Source organism: Pteropus vampyrus, unplaced genomic scaffold, assembly GCF_000151845.1.
Source record: "Pteropus vampyrus isolate Shadow unplaced genomic scaffold, Pvam_2.0 Scaffold10, whole genome shotgun sequence".
NCBI lineage: Eukaryota > Metazoa > Chordata > Mammalia > Chiroptera > Pteropodidae > Pteropus > Pteropus vampyrus.
The window spans coordinates 7,255,467-7,274,195 of record NW_011888791.1 but is presented as its reverse complement, the minus strand read 5'-3'; the positions used below and the strand labels follow the sequence as shown (position 1 = coordinate 7,274,195).

The 18,729-nt window shown below is 35.9% G+C and overlaps 1 pseudogene; it reads left to right on the top strand.

The window, feature by feature from the left end:
- The first annotated feature begins 715 nt into the window (after positions 1-715).
- LOC105303421 lies at positions 716-4,637 on the top strand (annotated as a pseudogene).
- The last annotated feature ends 14,092 nt before the right edge of the window (positions 4,638-18,729 follow it).

Sequence of the window (18,729 nt, the reverse complement as noted above, 5' to 3'; positions counted from 1 at the left end):
AAAACCAAAAAACAATTAGCCTATTTTCTGGGTGAAGTCAGTAAAGAAGAAATTGATGTTCTCACCCTTTGCTCCCCACCATGGGTTCTGTGGGATTATTCTCACTTCTCGGTATTTGGCATTTTCTCCTTATTTGGGATTATGTATTTTATGACAGATGCAGTGTTAATGGTTCCCCTTGGTTCATTGTTCTGCTTTCTATGCCATTTGGACCAAAGTAACAGGGTTGGTTTTCTGGATCTCTTCTTCAAAGAGTGAGAAATAAGTTGATCACTGCCTCCTTGTCTGTGACCACTCATTCTTCTCATTGATCTTTCTATCCTATGGGAGGATATATTAGTTAGGATATAGTAGGGTAAGCTGAAGTAATAATTTAAGCCCTCAAAATCAGTGGTTTAATAAAATAAAGATTTTTTTTTTTACATTTTATGTTCAATGAAGGTCAGTGGTGATAGTGTGGGGTTCTGCTCCACACGGTTACTCAGGGATTCAATCTGGCCAAGCCATCATCACCTTGTAATACTTCCATTTCAAAATGTGGTGGGTTGCATGATTGTTCCAGCAGGGTAAAAGCAAGCAGGAAGGTTGTGCATTGGCTTTTAAATGCTTTGACTTAGAAGTAACACATATCCTTTTGCTTACAGTTCATTGGTCAGAACTAGTCCCTTCAATCTGCTTAGGTAACTCTCAGGGGTTGTGACATCTGGTGGGACACATGGATATTTGGTGAGTAATAAATATCTTTGGCATAATATTCATTTTGGTCATTTAGTTGTCTTTTCTCTCTTTTTTCATACATGGACTATCTCCTCTAAAGAGACTAAGTTTCACTGAATTATTGTATTTAGCTCAAAAATTAGAATGACACGCATTGGTCTCTATACCAAGTTTGGTTGTGCTCCTCTTAGTGTAGAGTCCTATGAACTAAAAGACAAATTATGTTCTTCCTACAAACATAATCTGAAGTAGTATAAAATAAACAGGATAACTACAATTAGCACTTGCACTTAGAAATATAAAAAATGGAAGACATGCCAGTCACTGTTGTGTAGTGATTCTGCAATCCCACTGGCAGGCACTGGGAGGGCCCTCTGTCCTTACCCCAGGGGTAGGAGAATGCTCCCCAACTAGACTCAGCTCCTCTGGCAGAGCTTCTTTGTTCATTGTTCTCACTACCCCTGACTGTGCTCCTTCTTTTTCTTTATCTTCTTTGGCCACTTCTGAAGCAGACATTGAATAATATTATCATTTTGGAGGGTGTATGGCTTTTGAAGCCTAATTACTATCCTTGAAGTTTGGGAGCCTGATATTGTACTGGCTGGAAAATTACTGCTTGGCTATCGCCCATGGGAACATAGCATTCTAACAATAAGCTTTCTGCTTCTGTACCCCCGCTTGCACAACTGACCTGTAGGTTGACAGGTAGTGAATAGGAGAAAAATAGACCTTTGTGTTTAAGACAGAATGAGGAATGGGATTTAGGGCTTAAAAAACCTGTACCTCTACATTTCGGGGCTGCTTAATTTGGGGTCTTCATACCCCTGGCAGACCCAGCTGGTTGAATAAAGAGTGTGTTTCCTATAACTCACTGATTTCTGGTGGTCCGTGTGTCTTTTGGGGGCTGGCAGCTACAACAGTATCATTTAATATCACATATAGTCACAAGTTTGCAGTTTCCTTGAAAGTCAACTCTCTTGAAAACTTAATAAACTTTTATTTGAATCCAGTCATTTATATAATCTAGTGATTAAACTAACAGTTATGTTCGAGACTTAATTCTCGGTTCTGCTATATTGCTTTGCTTTTTTTCCACCTTCACATAACTCATCTCAAACTCTTTCTCTTTCTCGATTTAATGATGGATACTTTGAATCTACCTAGAACAATATATAGAAAGCTCTATACTTAATCTGATATTTCTCCTGAAGCATTTAAATTCATTGATAGATTTTATTGGGCATTATCTGCTCAATTTTTAATCTCATCATTTATAGTCTAGGTTTTAAAAGCAGTTGGCTTATATAACCAACAGGGCCCTGCATTTTTGGATCTTCTCTTTTCTCTTTCATTTCTTCTTATAATCAGTAAATTATTTCCTGAAATTCTTGTGTGTGTGTGTGTGTGTGTGTGTGTGTGTGTGTGTGTGTATACATATATATATATACTTTTTTTTTCCCCCTGGTATTTATATGCCAAACTCAATAAAAAATAACCAACACTCACTAAGTTTCTTTTTTTCTGACCTGTTCTCTTAGAGCTCCCTGTTTGGTACTCAGTTGAATGCTTTCCAAATTACTTTATATAACTACCAAATATTTTGCCATTGCATAATGAAGATGAACATCATTTTAGCCTCTGGTATCAGTTTTCTTGCTTCCTGCTATGTAACCACTGAGCCAGTGACATATGTTAGGTTTTTGTCATGGCAACACCTCACTCCTGGCATGAATTCTTCATTCACTAGATAGACTCCATTATGTTGTATTAATAAATTTACTCTGAGATATCAGTGGCTCACATACACTGGTTAATTACTTGTTAATATTCAGTGTCCAGCAAAACATTAGGCCTTGTACAATGTACTTACTAGTAGACCCAGGATGACAAAGGCTCTTTCATCTTATAATATCACTGTTTCAGCATACGACCTTATGATTGTTTCAGGAGGGGAAGAGGAAGCTATCTACTGGCTCTGAAATGTAAGGGAGGTGGGAAATGAGCAGAGAGGTTTTGCTTAGTAGTACATATCTCTGTGGAAAAGACTCAGAGGGGCTCTTGCTTAATATTAGTCTAACATAGGAGACAAAAGTCCTTTAGGAATTAAAGCTATTACTGACAAATACTGATATCACTGATTTTTATGGTGGAAAACATAATATCTAAAAGATCAAAATATATTTTATTTCTCATTTTCTAAGATTATATTCTTATATCAATCTGTATTATATAAAAAGTTCTCCATATTCAGTATGATATTTACTCTATTTTTCCTAAGCCCCTTGAGATTATATAATAACAAACAAAATTTTGTAAAATATTTTTATCTTTAAAGACAGAGGTAGTGGAGATAAGTAGAGGAAAGTCTTCATCCTCTTCTAAGCTACTTCCTCCTTTGGTCAGAGGAATCAAACAGACATTTACTTATGGAAGCAATTTGAGAGGTAATCTAATTTAAATCCCTTATATTAAAAGGTGAAGAGAGAGACTTGGAGTGACTAAGTGATTTATCAAAAATCACCCAACTACTTAGTCAGGAACTGTGAAAAGTCTAAAATTTTACCCTACTGAGTGGAGCCAAATTTGAAGTGAGCAGAGGCGGAAAGTGGGGGGCGGCCATGAAACTGAATTCGTTGCAGTTTCCTTGGCTACCTGGGCCCCTTGAGTCCAGTCATCAAGCCTATTCATGCTCTGTGCACCAACTGCTCCTACTTCTTCGACCATTTGCGTGATGTGGCCGCCATCTGTGGCCACACCTTTCACCTGCAGTGGTCAGTGACCGTTGTTTCTGTGTAGGACTGTGGAGTGTCGGACCTCTCCACCCTGTCCCTGGAGTCCAGACGGGTGATGAGAATGGCACTAGATGGAGCCCTATGGGAGTTCCCGACCTGGGCAGAGGCGGGTCAGGGCAGGCTTTCTGGAGGAGGTGACAGCTGGGCTGAGCCTGGGGAAACAGAGTTGGTTTAGTGAAGACAGAGTACGAGCTTCTTTGATCCACTTGCAGAGAGATGTGATGGGCAGAGCCTCATCTAATGGTTTGATACAGCGCCAAGTCGAACCTGCCTACAGTGCCGAATCCAGGTTGGCAGAAGAACCATTATCAATAAGCCCTTCTTCGACCTTGCCCAGGAGGAGGAGGGTGTCTTAGATGCATAAATCATAAAGAATGAACTGGGTAATATCAGAGCTTTCCCAGAAAGAGAGGGAGAAACGAGATAGCCAGGTCATCATCGACAATTTGCGGGACACACTGAAAGAGCACAACGCCACTGTGGAATCTGCAGAAGTCCTTAGACGGCTGAAATGCTGTTCTCCATCCTTAAGAAACAAATGAAGTTCTTGGAACAAGCACTGGAGGAGGCCTGCCGACTCAGGAGCAAGATGCAGATCGGGGAGTGGATTGAGCTCCTACTCCAGAGCCAATGACCAGAGGTGGAGGAGATGATCCAGACATGAGTGTAGGACAGTCATTGGGTGTAGCAGCTGGCTATGTACTGCATGTTGCTCAATAAAGAGTAGAAGAATCTAAAAGAGGCACGGAAAGCCTCAGGAGAGCTAACTGACAAGCTGAAGAAGGACTTGTTTTCTTCCAGAAGCAAGTTGCAGTCTACTTTGAACTGGACCAGGCCAAGCTGGAGCTGAGATCAGCCCAGAAAGACTTATGGAAAACTGATAAGAAATTGCGAGCCTGAAAAAAAAAGCTAATGATGCTGCAGGAAACCCTGAATCTGCCACCAGTGGACAGTAGGGCTGTCAACTGCCTGGTTTTAGAGAGGTTTGATGACCTTATGGGATGGTGCAGGGATCCCAAGCTAGAAGAGCTCCCTGTACACTCCAGCAACTCTTTATGGAGCCAGAACTGCCTGCCTGCCCCAGTTGGGGTTGGACTGAGAAAGGGCTATAAAGTGATGGGCATATGACTGTGGGGTCAAGCATATGGTCGATTTTGACAAACTAGGCTCTGTTTCTGGTCCTTATCCCCTATTTCACCTTCAGGGCCCATTGGCCAGGCCACCTCAGAAGCCCCAGTTAACACAAAGGCTTTGTCAGGGGCTTGGCAGATACAGTGCCTACCTTCAGGGAGCTGATGGTCTCAGAGACCATCTCATGTGGACAAACCTTTAGAACCCGAGCCTCTTCAAAGCAGGAAGTAAAGAGGAAGGAGAAAAATGGCGTAGATGATAGAGGCTTTGTTCATCCCTCTTGCAACCATATCGAAGTTGTGACAGAAACAGAACAAACAGCAAGCAAGGCTGGTGGGGATCTTGATGAACAGAGGCACTACAATTAGGGAGAGAAATAATTAATCAACCTGCAATGGTAGAGATTAGGAGGGGGTGAATATACAAGTCTGCCTGGTCCCAAGTGACTGAGTGGGACAGACACTACAGCAGCAGCAGCTGGCAGCTGAAGATGCCTTTTAAAGGGGTCATGTCAGTGAGTGGACTTTCACAGTGATAGACTGGCTTGCTCTGAGCACCAGCATTCAGTAGGCTCCATGGTGGGCACCAGAGACTTATAGGGAGACACTGAGTTGGAGTGAGGACTGGAGGCGAGGATCTCTCCTGGGTAGAGGTGCTGGCGCTATCCATTGTTTCTCTGTTGAGCCCTAAAGCTGTGTGTGAACACAGAGCCACTATAGCTGAGATGTCATCAAACTGCATAATAGAGGTCATTCTACCCAGAGGATTCCCTGAAACTCCACCTCCCCCAAATCACGGCCCCATCTAAGCCACATCTAGTTGTGTCCTCAGGAATCTGGTGTGCCTTGTTGAACAGAGCCAAGACTCACACTGGTGACAGCTGGCCTTGGCTTCTGGCATGGCCTCTTGAGGCAACAATAAGCACAACATCTGTGGATTGCTGGCTGAATCTTAACAAGTGGCCCCAGAGGGGCACAGCTTGAGGCTATATTTGGCCTGCAGCTGAACCCCTCTCAGGACTGTGCCATGGGACACCTACTACACAAAGCCATACTAAGAAGACTAGGAGACTTAGGAGCTTTGCTTAGCTCATAGAAAGAGAGACAGAAGGCAGCCAAAATGGGAAGACAAAGAAGCAGAAACCATATGAGAGAATAGAACAGAGACCCAGAGATAAGGGATTCAAAACACTGGTTATATAGATGCTCAATGAACTTATGGGAAGTGTAGATGAATTCAGTGAGAAGTTTAACAAAGAGATAAAAAAACATAAAAGTGGAAATGGAAATTATAAAAGGGAACCAGTCAGAAATGAAGAACACATTCTCTGAGATGAAGAGTATATTAGAGGGACTCAACAGAGTGGATAAAAAAGAGGATCAAACCACTGATCTAGAGGATGGGGAAGCCAAGGACACTCGATCAGAATGGCAAGAAAAAAAGAGCCAACATTATAATAATAATTTAAGGAGCCTATGGGACACTATTGAAGGTAAAAATATCTGTGTCATAGGAGTACCTGAAGGAAAACAAGATATTGAAGAGCTATTTGAAGAAATAATAATGGAAAACTTCCCTCATCTGGTGAAGGAAATAGACATACAACCCCAGGAAGCTCAGAGAGTCCCAAGAAAGAGGAACTCAAAGAGGCCCACACATAATAATTAAAATGCTAAAGGTTAAAGACAGAGAGAATCTTAAAAGCAGCAAGAGAAAAGCAGTTAATTACTAACAAAAGAGCACCCATAAGACTGAGCTGATTTATCAAAAGAAACTAGGCAGGACAGAAGGACTTGGCACAAAATATTCAAAGTGATCAAAACTCAATATCTACAACCAAGAATACTTTATCCAGCAAAGCTATCATTTAGAGTCGAAGAACAGATAAAGAGCTTACCAGACAAAAATAAGTAAGGAAATTTATCATCACCAAACCAGTATTACAGGAATTGTTGGAGAGACTTCTTTAAGAAGAAAAATCATGTTCCAAAAACAAGAATAAAGAATAGTAATAACTACATTCCTATCAACAAGTACCTCAAATAGAAAAGAATTAAGTGCTCCAACCGAAAAATAGAGTGGCTGAATGGATAAGAAAACAAGACCCCTACATATGCTACCAACAAGAGACTCACTTCCAATTAAAAGACACACACAGACTAAAAGGAAAGGGATGGAAAAAGATATTGCCTTGATAGACCTAGAGGGTAACGTGCTGAATGAAATAAGTCGGATAGAGAAAGACAAATATCACATGATTTCACTTACATGTGGAATCTAAAGAACAAAATAAACAACAACAACAACAAAAAGAAATAAATTCATCAATACTGAAAATATTTTCAGGGCTACTACATGGGAGGAGGTTTGGGGGGATGGCAAAAACAGGCAAAGGGATTAAGAAGTACAAATGGATAGTTACAAAGTAGACATGGAGGTATAAAGTGTAGCATAAGGAAAATAGTTAACAATGTTGTAATTAAGAAGGGTTACTAGATTTAGTGGGGTGATCACTTTGTGAGTTACATAAATTTCTAATCACTATACTGTGCAGCTGAAATGGATATATTATTGCATGCCAACTATAATTGAAAAAAATCCATTGAATTGTACAATGTAAATATGAGCAACTAATTCTCTATTATATTTTTACCTTTCTTGCAAGTGGGCAAGCTCATGTTCTGCCACTTCATAGGTGTTGGTAGAAGACATGATATTCCTGCACCAGAGACAAAGACTCGATTACTTATAGCAAAAACAATATCCAGATTTCAAGTTCATGTGAGTTGGTTCCCTGTGTCTGCCAAGTCCCATACAGGTGGGCCCTGATGAGTACCTACACACATAGTGAGTTGCATTACAGGGGAGGGACACTGAGCTTGAGACTTGGGGAATTCACTGTTTTTATAGTGAGAAGAAGCAAGCATACTCTTTATCCGCTGCTTGCTGTAACCATGATCTTAATAAATGTCCCTAACTAGGCCATGAGGGCCTTTAATTTTTGGAATACCTAGAAAGACTGTGTATACATGCTGAGGCTTCTGGAAATTGGTGACACGGTTAAGACTAGAATTAGCTCTCTCAATTCCTGGTGTACTAAACTTTCTATAGCGTTGTTACTGAAAAAAAAACCTTTTAAAAAAATTATCTTTATTCTTTTTGAAGTGTTTTTTTTATTAATTAGCTTTCTCTTCAGAAATATATATTCAGAAAAATAGATTACCTACATTTTGTTCATGGACCATGTATTTTATGTCTACTACTAATGATAACCACATAATTTTCTAGTGAAAACTTTAAACTGGGTAAAGATAATCATATCAATAATTAGTAAGAATAATAAAAACAAAATAAATTAGCTAGTAACTACTGGAATGCTTTTGGAAGTATTAGCTATAAACATTATGAAGTAGTCCATTTAAAAATAAGTTAATTAAAAGAAATTGCTGAGGAAAAGTGTTGTAGATTGCAGAGACCTTTTCTCAGGTAATGAGTGCCACACTTTCACATGGTTCTTTATAAAAATTTAATTTTGCTGATGCTTTATAGATCTAATGAATCAAACAATGATTAATATGATTTTTACCTTCCTTGGAAGGGAGCTATTAAGTTAGATGTTGTAACTTATATGTTCATCTACTTATGCTGAGATATTCATTCTGTAGAAATGTCCTTCCATTTAAAAATCTTGCTATTACAATGATGTAGATTTCTGAGGGGAAAATAAAATGGGAAGCCTGAGAGGAGTGCCAGATGGTCCAGCATTGCACAGAGAGAGATGTGAAGCCAGGTAGAATGCCAGGAGATGCTTACTAGGATCTCAGTGGAGGTAGGAGTGAATGAAAGATTGCTCTCAGTCTGAATCTTTCATGTCTAGGTTAATTCTAGGGACTCAAGCTTTATAGGCCTGTGCACAAGTTGGGAAGATAGAAACTTGAAAACAATTTAGTTTTTCTGTTGGGTTTACTCTGACCCTAGGTTACCCAGAGGCCGGATAACCTACAGGTAGACATAATGACTTAGTGAAATATTATAATGTAGTTCAAGAGTGATCAGTATCAACTTTTCCACTTTCATATGTCAGCTAAAACCCTGTAACCCTGACAAAACTCAGCTCTTGAGGAAATACCAGGTGTGATGATCTGAATATTTGCTACCCCCCGCAATTCACAATTTGAAATCTTAACCTACAAAGGTGATGGTGTTAGAAGGTGGTACCTTTGACAGAGCCCTCATGAATGAGATTAGTGCCTTATAAAAAATTCTCCAGAGAGATCCTTAGCCCTTCTACCATTTGAAGATGCAGTGAGAAGTCACCAGCTAAACCAGGAAGAGGGCTCTTACAAAAAGGTCACCATGCTGGTGCTTTGATCTCAGGCTTTCTAGCCTCTAGAACTGTGAGAAAAAAAATTGTTGTTTATAAACCACCCATGCTGTAGTGTTTTGTTATAGCAGTTCGAATGGACTAAGACAACAGACAAAATAAAAATCTGAATTTAGGTATTTGTTAATAGCATTAAGGGATTAAGAATCATATGATATCCAGAAAATGTAGTAAAATAGCACTGATTATTCATTCATTTCAGTATTATTCACTGGTCCTTAGAAGTACCAGAAATTCTGCTGGGCCCTAGAAGACACAAACAGAGTAAAGATATAGTCCTAGTCCTCAAGGGCCTTGCGGTTTAGGTGAACAATAATTTTCTTTCTTGAGATTTTTATGTACACAAAAAAAGGGCTACTTATGTGATACTGGGACTGCCCAGTTCTTGGCTTTCCCCATGTAGCATACATATCTGTTCAAGCATGCTTTGTTAGCCATAGTGCTAATGTACAATGTACGAATGTAGAAATGCAACCACAGTAAAGTTTGATGAACAACAGTTCTAAAATTTCTAGTGTGCTCTCACTGGAGGAAAGTAGGTTTGACAAGAGTTCGTTAGTTCACATTACCCTGCCCAATTCTTGACTATTTCTCTACACCTTTTACTTTGATGTAAGAGCAGGTTGCACAGTATAGTCAGAGCAGTGGTAGGAATAGTTGATTGTAGGCTAGAAATCTTTCCCATTCTCCCTGCCCAACAACAAAATTACTATTAAGTTATGGAGAAAATGTTTGCAAAAAAGTTTTCATGGAACTTATCTCTAGAAAGGTAGCATTGCATTTATATCAGTGGTGAATGATTCACAAGGTGCTGGTAATCCCTGAAAATTGAGGAGGAGAGTTTTTCTTTTTAAAGAAAGTGACTAAGATTTCACCAGTCTTTTCATACAATGGTTCTGGGTGGAGGAAGCTATAAAGAAGCACAAAATGCACGCATCAAACAATTTTTGCATATTGTAAAAATAACAGTAAAGATTTAGAGAGTAAAAACAAAACAGGGTTTATTAATTAATAAATATTTATTCAGTAATCACTATGAGAAAGGCACTATGCTGAGCATTGCAGGGGACACAAAAATGACCGTGACCATTGATCTCTGCCTTCCAGGAGGTTGTAGTCATTGGGTGTAGGAGTATGACATATATGTAGGTTAAAGGTTTCTATGACAAAAGTAGAAATAAAAGGTTAAAAGTTTCAGGAAAAATGAGACAATTTGGTTGAGTATGTGTTTGGGGCTAAAGGGTACTGTTGAGATTAGTGAAATGAGAGCTTTCTTCTGAGTCTAAGATGGATGGCATTTAAATTGGCAGAGATGGGTAGAGGTGCAGAAAGAGAAAGCCCAGTTAAGGAAATAGTTGATAATTCTGTGTCAGGGAATGAAGGGCATAATTTGGGGGAGAAATAGCTGCTAAAGCTAAATAGTATGGCAAAAGGTTACAGATATTTCTTACTATGTCTCTTATTTTTACCTACCTAGTTTTTTTTTTTTTTAATCTAAATCTTTCTTCTTATCTTTTTTTTCTTGTTCTTACAGAGAAAAATCAGTCCTCCAAACAATCATTTTATTTAATCGTAAGGTCATTAAATGTGTTTTATTCAAGCGTCTATTATGTGTGTTTTTCAGAAGTCACTGCAATGAAATAATACTCATAAGTCTCTAGCTTAGCAAGTCTTAGAGGATCAGAAAAGAAAAAAAGAATAAAAGCGAAGCTTTAAATATATGGATGTGAAACCAGGTGGTTTTCCATAGCAACACTTCCCCCACAGGCATACAGTTTTGATGCATTGCCTTTTAACTTTTAGTGGATTAAAGATAAAACCTCAGAGTTGAAACAGATCAGTAATTAGATTTTTCCCAGTCTCTACTTTAAAGAAGAAAATAGGCTACTCTCTATCTTGAGTTACTTTATTTTTGGCTTACCTTATAGTTGTTCAGCTTTGAGACATTTCATGTTTAGATTAAGCATGCCTTTGGGCATATTTGATTTTTATCAGAGTAATTCAAAACCATGTTATATTCACAAAGTTAGAGGAATAAGAGCTTGTTTTTGATCACCTTTGATAGGCTAACACTAATGTTTTTTGTTAATTTTAAAAAGTGAGCTCTTGGATAATATAATTATTATTGTTCTGTCACAGATTAGTTATGTTCAAGTGCTTGCTGATTAGAATTATAAAAATTCACAAGCGATTGGAATTATCAAAGTTTGGTTATTACTTTTGTGGTTAATAGTAAAACCGTTTTTAAGTCCGGATTGTATTTACTCTACATATGAGTTTAATTTCTTCATTTAAAAATTATTATGAAAATACCAACTTAGATAAATTTTCTTTATGATGGAATCTGTTTTTTATAACAACTCTTTTACATGAAAAGACGTTGTCAGTGTGTTTGTAATTCTGTTTCCAAAATCGATCATCCACCTTAATTGTGTTCTGTTCATTTATATTAATAATTATAAAATAACATGCTGGAAATTGTTTTATTTGTTCTATACATAACCTGGAAAGGATGTTGTTTCCATGTCAATATGGTCTTAAATTTAAACTTTCTCTAAACTGGAAAAAGCAATTATAATTTTGTATGATTTTAATATACATTTTTTGTGGCTTTTGTTCCTAAAATTATAGGTTGCTTTTATAATATTAATAAATTTATTAAATTTTAAATTTTATATAATTATTTCTTTTAGTCCTTTCTAGGCTACTCAAAAGTGTTTCTCTTTTGTTACTCTATTTATTAATTATATTTGATCTTTCTATATTTGGTTTAAATTTGAACTAAGAACCTTGATTTATAATCCATGTTTTCTTTTTTTTGGTTCAGTGAAGAAAAATTTTAATTATTAAGATGAGACTCCAGCATCAGGTTGAAACAGAAGATTTTCCATGACCGTTCATTATAATTATTAATACAGATAATGTCTTTACTGAAGGATGCCTCTGCCCAAATGACTGTTACTGATGTAAACAATGTAAAGTGCACTCAGACTGTCGCCAGCGGAGAACTGAATAAGAGTACATAGGCCTGGAATTTATCTGAAAAATAATTTAATGGCTAATGTACTTGACTACACCAAGAAATAGACTACAAGTTTACAGTATCCATCTGGGAGTGGCCAGATGGATGTCTCTTTAATAAAAATCTAAAATATAGCTGTTTTGTCCCCTCCAATCTTCCACAATTAGTACTTTTGCCTAAAGAATGGAAGCAATTCATCATGATTTGGTTCCTAGATTACATTTTTTTCTTTCTTTCTTTTTTCTTTCTTTCTTTTTTTTTTTTTGTCAGACTTTAGATTTGTTTCTAAGATGGAGAAGTGCTCAGGTTTAGTTTAGTTGCCAAACTTGTACTCAAAGCTATCTATAGCCTCTTTTTTGTTCCTATGCTGAAACTAGAGTGCTTAAAATTAATAAGAAAGACTTAAACTTTAAAATTAAGCATGTATAAGGATGGTTAGAGATCTAAGCAGGTACCCAGTGCATAGATGTGGAGTAATATTTTTTCTTGGAAGACTTTTTTATTTCATTAATATTCCTGGGTGATTCAATTACCTGGAGGCTATTTTAATGATGTGCTTATAGAAAGACTGGTGTTTTTAGAATTTCAACCATACAGTGCAACTGATATTGATGGAAAATTACACAGAAGAAACAGTCCTGTTCTATATAGCTAAGCTCTGGTAGACAAATATTTTATGAGTTTCAAGAAATACAAGTCATTAGTATTTAACATTACTGGTATAGGATATATCTGACTCTTGCTGAGTATTTTTGACAGAATACAGTGGGAAAAATAAACTTTGAGGGTATATTATTTCCTCCTCATTGATTTAAAGTCAGAGGTGTAGCTCTTTTGTCTGTATCAGCATTGCCCTGAATATAAAGATTGTTCAGTGGAAGCACATGACCAGCATGTCTAACATTCCTTGATCAGTTGAGAAAATCATGATACAGAAAATTGAATAGAACTTTGACCCTAATTTGAATTCTTTGGCTTTTGCCAAATTCTAATTTCTAACAATTTCCAGGGCCTATGGGATAAAGTCACATTTAATATTACTATTTGATATAGATGCTTTTAGCCATGACAGTAATTTCTAATTAAAAGAATCCACTGTACATGTACCATGGTTTAAATGTATTGTTGTCTTAAAACAAAAATTCTAGAAATGTTTTGTATGGATTAAAAAATCTCTATCAAATGGATCGAGTGACTTACCAACTGGTTTACACATTTCATGAAATGAGTCTTCATTACACTTCTAATTAATGGTGATTTGGAGAATTTATCCAATAGCACGTGTAATAGCTATTTTTCCTTATTTTCATTTATAAGTAGAAAATATAATAAAGAAGTGATGAGATTTTAGAACTCATTAGTTTATAAATTCTTTAATTTGCTATGTCATTGTTCACTGAGAATTTAAGCTGAATCCTTCATCATTTGCCTTCTGGTTGAGTACACTCTGCTCTCCTAACCTAGCTTTTAAAGATTGTATTTTGTATTTTTAATATCTTATAGTGCCTAGCACAGGACATTTCATATAGAATAAATATTGGTGAAGTGAATTAGTGTGAAAGAATCGTGTTCACCTAAAATGATTGTTACATGTTTTTGATAACAGATACATTTAGAGGAGAACAATGCACTCAACTTTGATCAGCATACTTGGCTAGTCCACTAAAATTTCCAAGACTGCCATTTGGCTTCTTATTTCAAGATATGAGTTGAAGGTACTGTATCCTATATTACATATTGGCTACAATATGGGAGATCACATTATGCAAAAAGGAAGCAATGCATGTTTTGGACATATTATATTTTGGGCTGCACTAGTGTTTCTGCCACATTAGTTTAGGAGCAAGTACTGAGAGTAGTCTGATAAAATATCAATGCACCAGAAGCCTATTATTGTTGCATTCACTGACTTGGAAATTGCAGCTGAAATGACTCCTATGCAGTTGGATAATTATCTTGTTACTATCTTGTTTACTAGTCTGTGTGTGGCATAGATCTCTTGGATATTATAGCAATTTTCAATGTGGAATGTGAGAAGACTCAACAGCAGTACTGTAAACAAAGATTGGACTTGGTGTTGAGCAATTATGATATTCAGCATGGAAAATAATGTCTTTGGTTTATCCTATTTGAAAAGGCTTTTGAATTTGGTGTACCTTCTATGTTACTGTAAGAAGAGATTTTGTGATTCTCTCTCAATCTCTCTCTCTCTCTCTGTGTCTCGCTCTGTCTTTCTCTCTGTCTCTCTGTCTCTGTCTCTCTTTTTCTGTCTCTGTCTCTGTCTCCTGTTTTTTTCTCAGTAATTTAGGAAATTTGGCTTAAAAATAATAAATAACAAAAATAATTAAGCTTATTAAAATATGAGGTAAAGGAAGTTCTCAATTTTAGTCTTATGACTGCTAAATCGATACTAATAATAAAAACATTGAAATTAGAAGATAAATTTAAATTAATGAGCCCACTTCTTTTCTGAATAGAATGAGCACTCTATCTGTGGTAATTGTTTGTGTAAGGTTTTCGTTTTTAAGTTTTGAAAAATAAGTTTCTGCTTCTTTATTTCCATGTTACGTTTTGGTTGGGGAGACTGAATATTGTCATGAACTCTAAGTAGATTTGTAAAGAAAAATTGTCCCAGACTAGCCAATCAGTTGAATTCTGTCATATTAGTATAGTGGGAAGAACAGAATTATATTTGCTTGGTCTTCCACATAAAAATGTTTTGTTTCTTCAAGCATCATGGAGCCAGTCCGATTCAGCTTTTGCATATAGGTGGATTAAACACAATGCCTGCTGAAAACAGTTTGCTCAGGCTGCTGTCAAGCCTTGGAGCCAATATAAATGCCTTGTAGTCAGATATAAATGCAGCCCATGCACACACACACAAAAATTAAAACTCTTAATTGTACAAGCTTAGAGGTAGTATTTAAGTTTTATTCAGGCTCATACCTGAAAGTCTCTTATGACTTTCCTATTTCCTTTTGCTTCAGGACATTGAAATGAACCTGACTCAGAGACAAGATATGCATATTTATATATGTTTTATAAGATCACCTAACCTTGAAAAAATGCAAAATAACTCAGAGAGGCCTGAATTATGCTTACTTTTCAAATTCTCAATAGTTCTTTATTTTCTGAACAGTGAATTAAAGTCCTTGTGAGTGAACAGTTTTCAAAAGGGGCATTTATTAATGTGCCCAATATATTATTTGTGGCCAAATATATTTTTTAAATAGCACATTTTCTAGATTTGAAAAATGTTGTTAGACATTTTTAGGGTCATTTTGCTGGCTTTAAAAGACATATTCTCAATAAATATTTTAATTTTGACTGGAAAAAGGAAGAAAGATGAAAAAAGGATACCTACTCAAGAGGTTTCTTTTTTTTTTTTTTAATGTACAGTTGTTTATTCAGGATTTTCTTTACCAGAGTCTCAAATAGCATTCCCATAAACCACACATGCAGTAATAACTGATTATTATACTGATGAGTTTTAACTATTGCCACATATCGAAGAGCCTCTCAATCATTGAAGAAACATGATTAGATTAGTTTTAGTGTTAAGTGTTTAACATAATTTCCTCTTTCAGGGTACAATGTGTCATTCATAGAGATGCCTTTCAAATTTGCTCATGTCTGGAAAAGCTGGGCTAGGCTGGTTAAACATCCCTTATGTTAGCACATGCTAGATAAAAAGGGACCCTCTTCTCTCTCTAATGGCTTCATCTGTGTCATAATATTTTAGAAACATGGGTCTGGATAGTGGCTGAGTCCATCCTGATCATGTCTAGTTTTAAGAAACCAGGTGTTTGGCCCAATCTAGACTGCCCTCTGCATCTGCCTACTTATCTCCTTCCTTCCCCAGTACATCTTTCACAGCTATGTCTAAAAGATATTTTCATTTTGCCAGACTTTTGCCCATGAACCTGCCATGTGTTCTTTCTCTGCTTCCTGTCACCTCCCCATCCCTTTTCTGGTTGGCATCCAAGTTTAAGATGGTGGTCAACGGAGTAAAAAAAAGAGTATCAAGATAAAAAAAACAAACAAAAACAAACAAAAGAAAACAGAAGAGAAAAGAGGAGATGAAAAAATTAAAAGAGATAAATTTGTGTTCTTGGATATTCAGGATGAATGATTTATAATTTAGTTAGTTTATATCATGCTGCAACTTCGAAATATTGTCTTAAGAATCTCAAGATGGTTTCTTCCAGTTTAGAGTATGAACTGGACTAATTTCCTTTGTTAGAAATTATGGATCATTTTGTTGCTTCAGAAACACCAATGGGAAATGATCCAAAGGGAAAAGATAACATGTATCTTCAATATTATTGGCATTTTAATTTTTGCTTATGCATAATTGTTTTGATATCTAGAAAATATAAGGTAGTCTGAGAAACTCTTTTACGATCAGGCTGGGAAGGATCATTTCACTCTTAGGCCCCCATAGCACAATAGATTCTGAAAAGAGATATGAATTGGGCAGGACAAAACTGTGAGATTAAGAAAGATTTTATTCTCACCACATTTAACTTCCTCTATGGCAGTTCACTTTACTTTCCACTCTTCTTGCAACATCTTGTCATCTCAGACAATTCCCTGCCTTTCACTTTTACCCTACTGGAGCTTCCTCTCCTAAAAAAAGGGAAGTTAAACTTTATTCAATCCTACTTACATCAACTGTGTTTGCTTTTTAAATCCTGTTTATTATAAAATAAAACACAGATACAGAAAATTGTCCAAATCAACATATGACTTAATGATTTATTATAAAGTAAGCATCACCTAGGTCAATAAATAACCTCCTTCTATTTGCTGCATCTGAACTATAACCCCTTCCATCCTGCCATGATCCTGACTTTTATAGTGACTTCCTTGCATTTTTCTTTTTATAGTTTTATTATTCAAATGTGGATCCCTATGCACTCTAGTTTAGTTTACATTTTTAAAAATTCAACATGCTTTTAAGTCTTTTTAAAAATCTGTTTTTCTTCCCTTTCATTTCTTTATAGTGTATCTGCTAAAAAAAAAAAAAAACTGGGAAATTTGATATGTGGAATTTCCACAGTCTGGATCTTGATGATGCTATCTTTATGGTGCAGTTCAACATGTTTCTTTGTCATGGATATTTCTTGCACATTGGTTACTAAATCCAGAGAGGTGACCTGACTCACCTTGATTCCTTCTACAAGCCTATACATAGTTTTTGGCATGATTATAGGAGCTACATGTCTAGTTTTTTAATCTTTTTGTGATTTTAGCAACCATTGATGTTTAATGCTTATATTAATCATTCATCGGCAGTTGTAAATAGTGTTTTCTAATTCTATCATTTCTTTTTCTACTTATTAGTTGGAATATGTTTATAAAGAGACACTTCCTTTCATCTCCTATTGATTACATAGTGGTGAAGTTCATATAAAAAAAGCTAGATAAATGTTTCTTTCTGTCTCCTTATTTACTTGTTTTCAAGATAATGGGTTAGTTCCCTATCATCATCAGAAGGTGACCAATATTTAAAATATAATTATGAACTTATGAATTGAACATGCTTGATAGATATCAATTCATTGCAATTTGTATCATTGTTGAAGCTCACATACTATATAGATAACTTTTATTTAACCCTAATGTTACTAGATAGTCATTATTTTTTTGGCTAGAAATGACTCCGTCAGTAACTGAGTCTTTTTTTTTTTTCATACATTTCGTTCTTCTTTCCTCTTGTATTTCCTCCAACAGAATGTAAATAGTTTTATTTATTGTTGTAATAAAAGACATTTGTTATAAAAAAATCAGAAAATACAAACAGCATTAAAAGAGAAAATAAAACTAATTTATATTCCCACCACTGAAAACACTGTAACATTTTGGTAGATACCCTTCCAGAATTTTCTATGCATAGTATACAGAAATAAAATCTTACTTTTTATTCTATTTTATGATATTCTTAACAATTTTGTTTTATTTTTCAATTACAGTTGACATTCAGCATTATATTACTTTCTAGTGTATAGCAGAATGGTTAGAAATTATATAACTTTCAAAGTGATTCCCTGGGTAAGTCTTGCACCCACCTGACACCATGTATAGTTATTATAATATTATTGACTATATTCTCTAAGCTGTGCTTTATATCCTTGTATTTTGTAACTTCCAATTTGTACTTAAAATTTTTTTCTTATTTTTCAATTACAGTTGACATTTAATACTATTTTATATTAGTTTCAGGTATACAGCGTAGTAGTTAGACATTTATATAATTGATGAAGTCATTCCCCTGATTAGTCTAGTACCTACATGGCAATATACATAGTTATTAAATATTATTTATTATATTCTCCATTCTGTACTTTACACTCCCACGACTATTTTGTGGCTGCCCTTTTGTACTTCTTAATCCCTTCATCTTTTTAACCGAGCCCCCATTCCCCAAAACACCTTTCATCTTGTAACCATTATATTGCTCTCTGTATCTATAAGTCTGTTTCTGTTTTGTTTGTTTGTTTATTTTGTTCTTTAGATTCCACATATAAGTGAGACCATATGGTATTTGTCTTTCTTTGTCTGACTTATTTTACTTAGCATAATATCCTCTAGGTCCATCCATGTTGCCCCAAATGGTAAGATTTCTTTTTTTATGGCTGGGTAATATTCCACTGTGTGTATATACTTCCTCTTCTTTATTC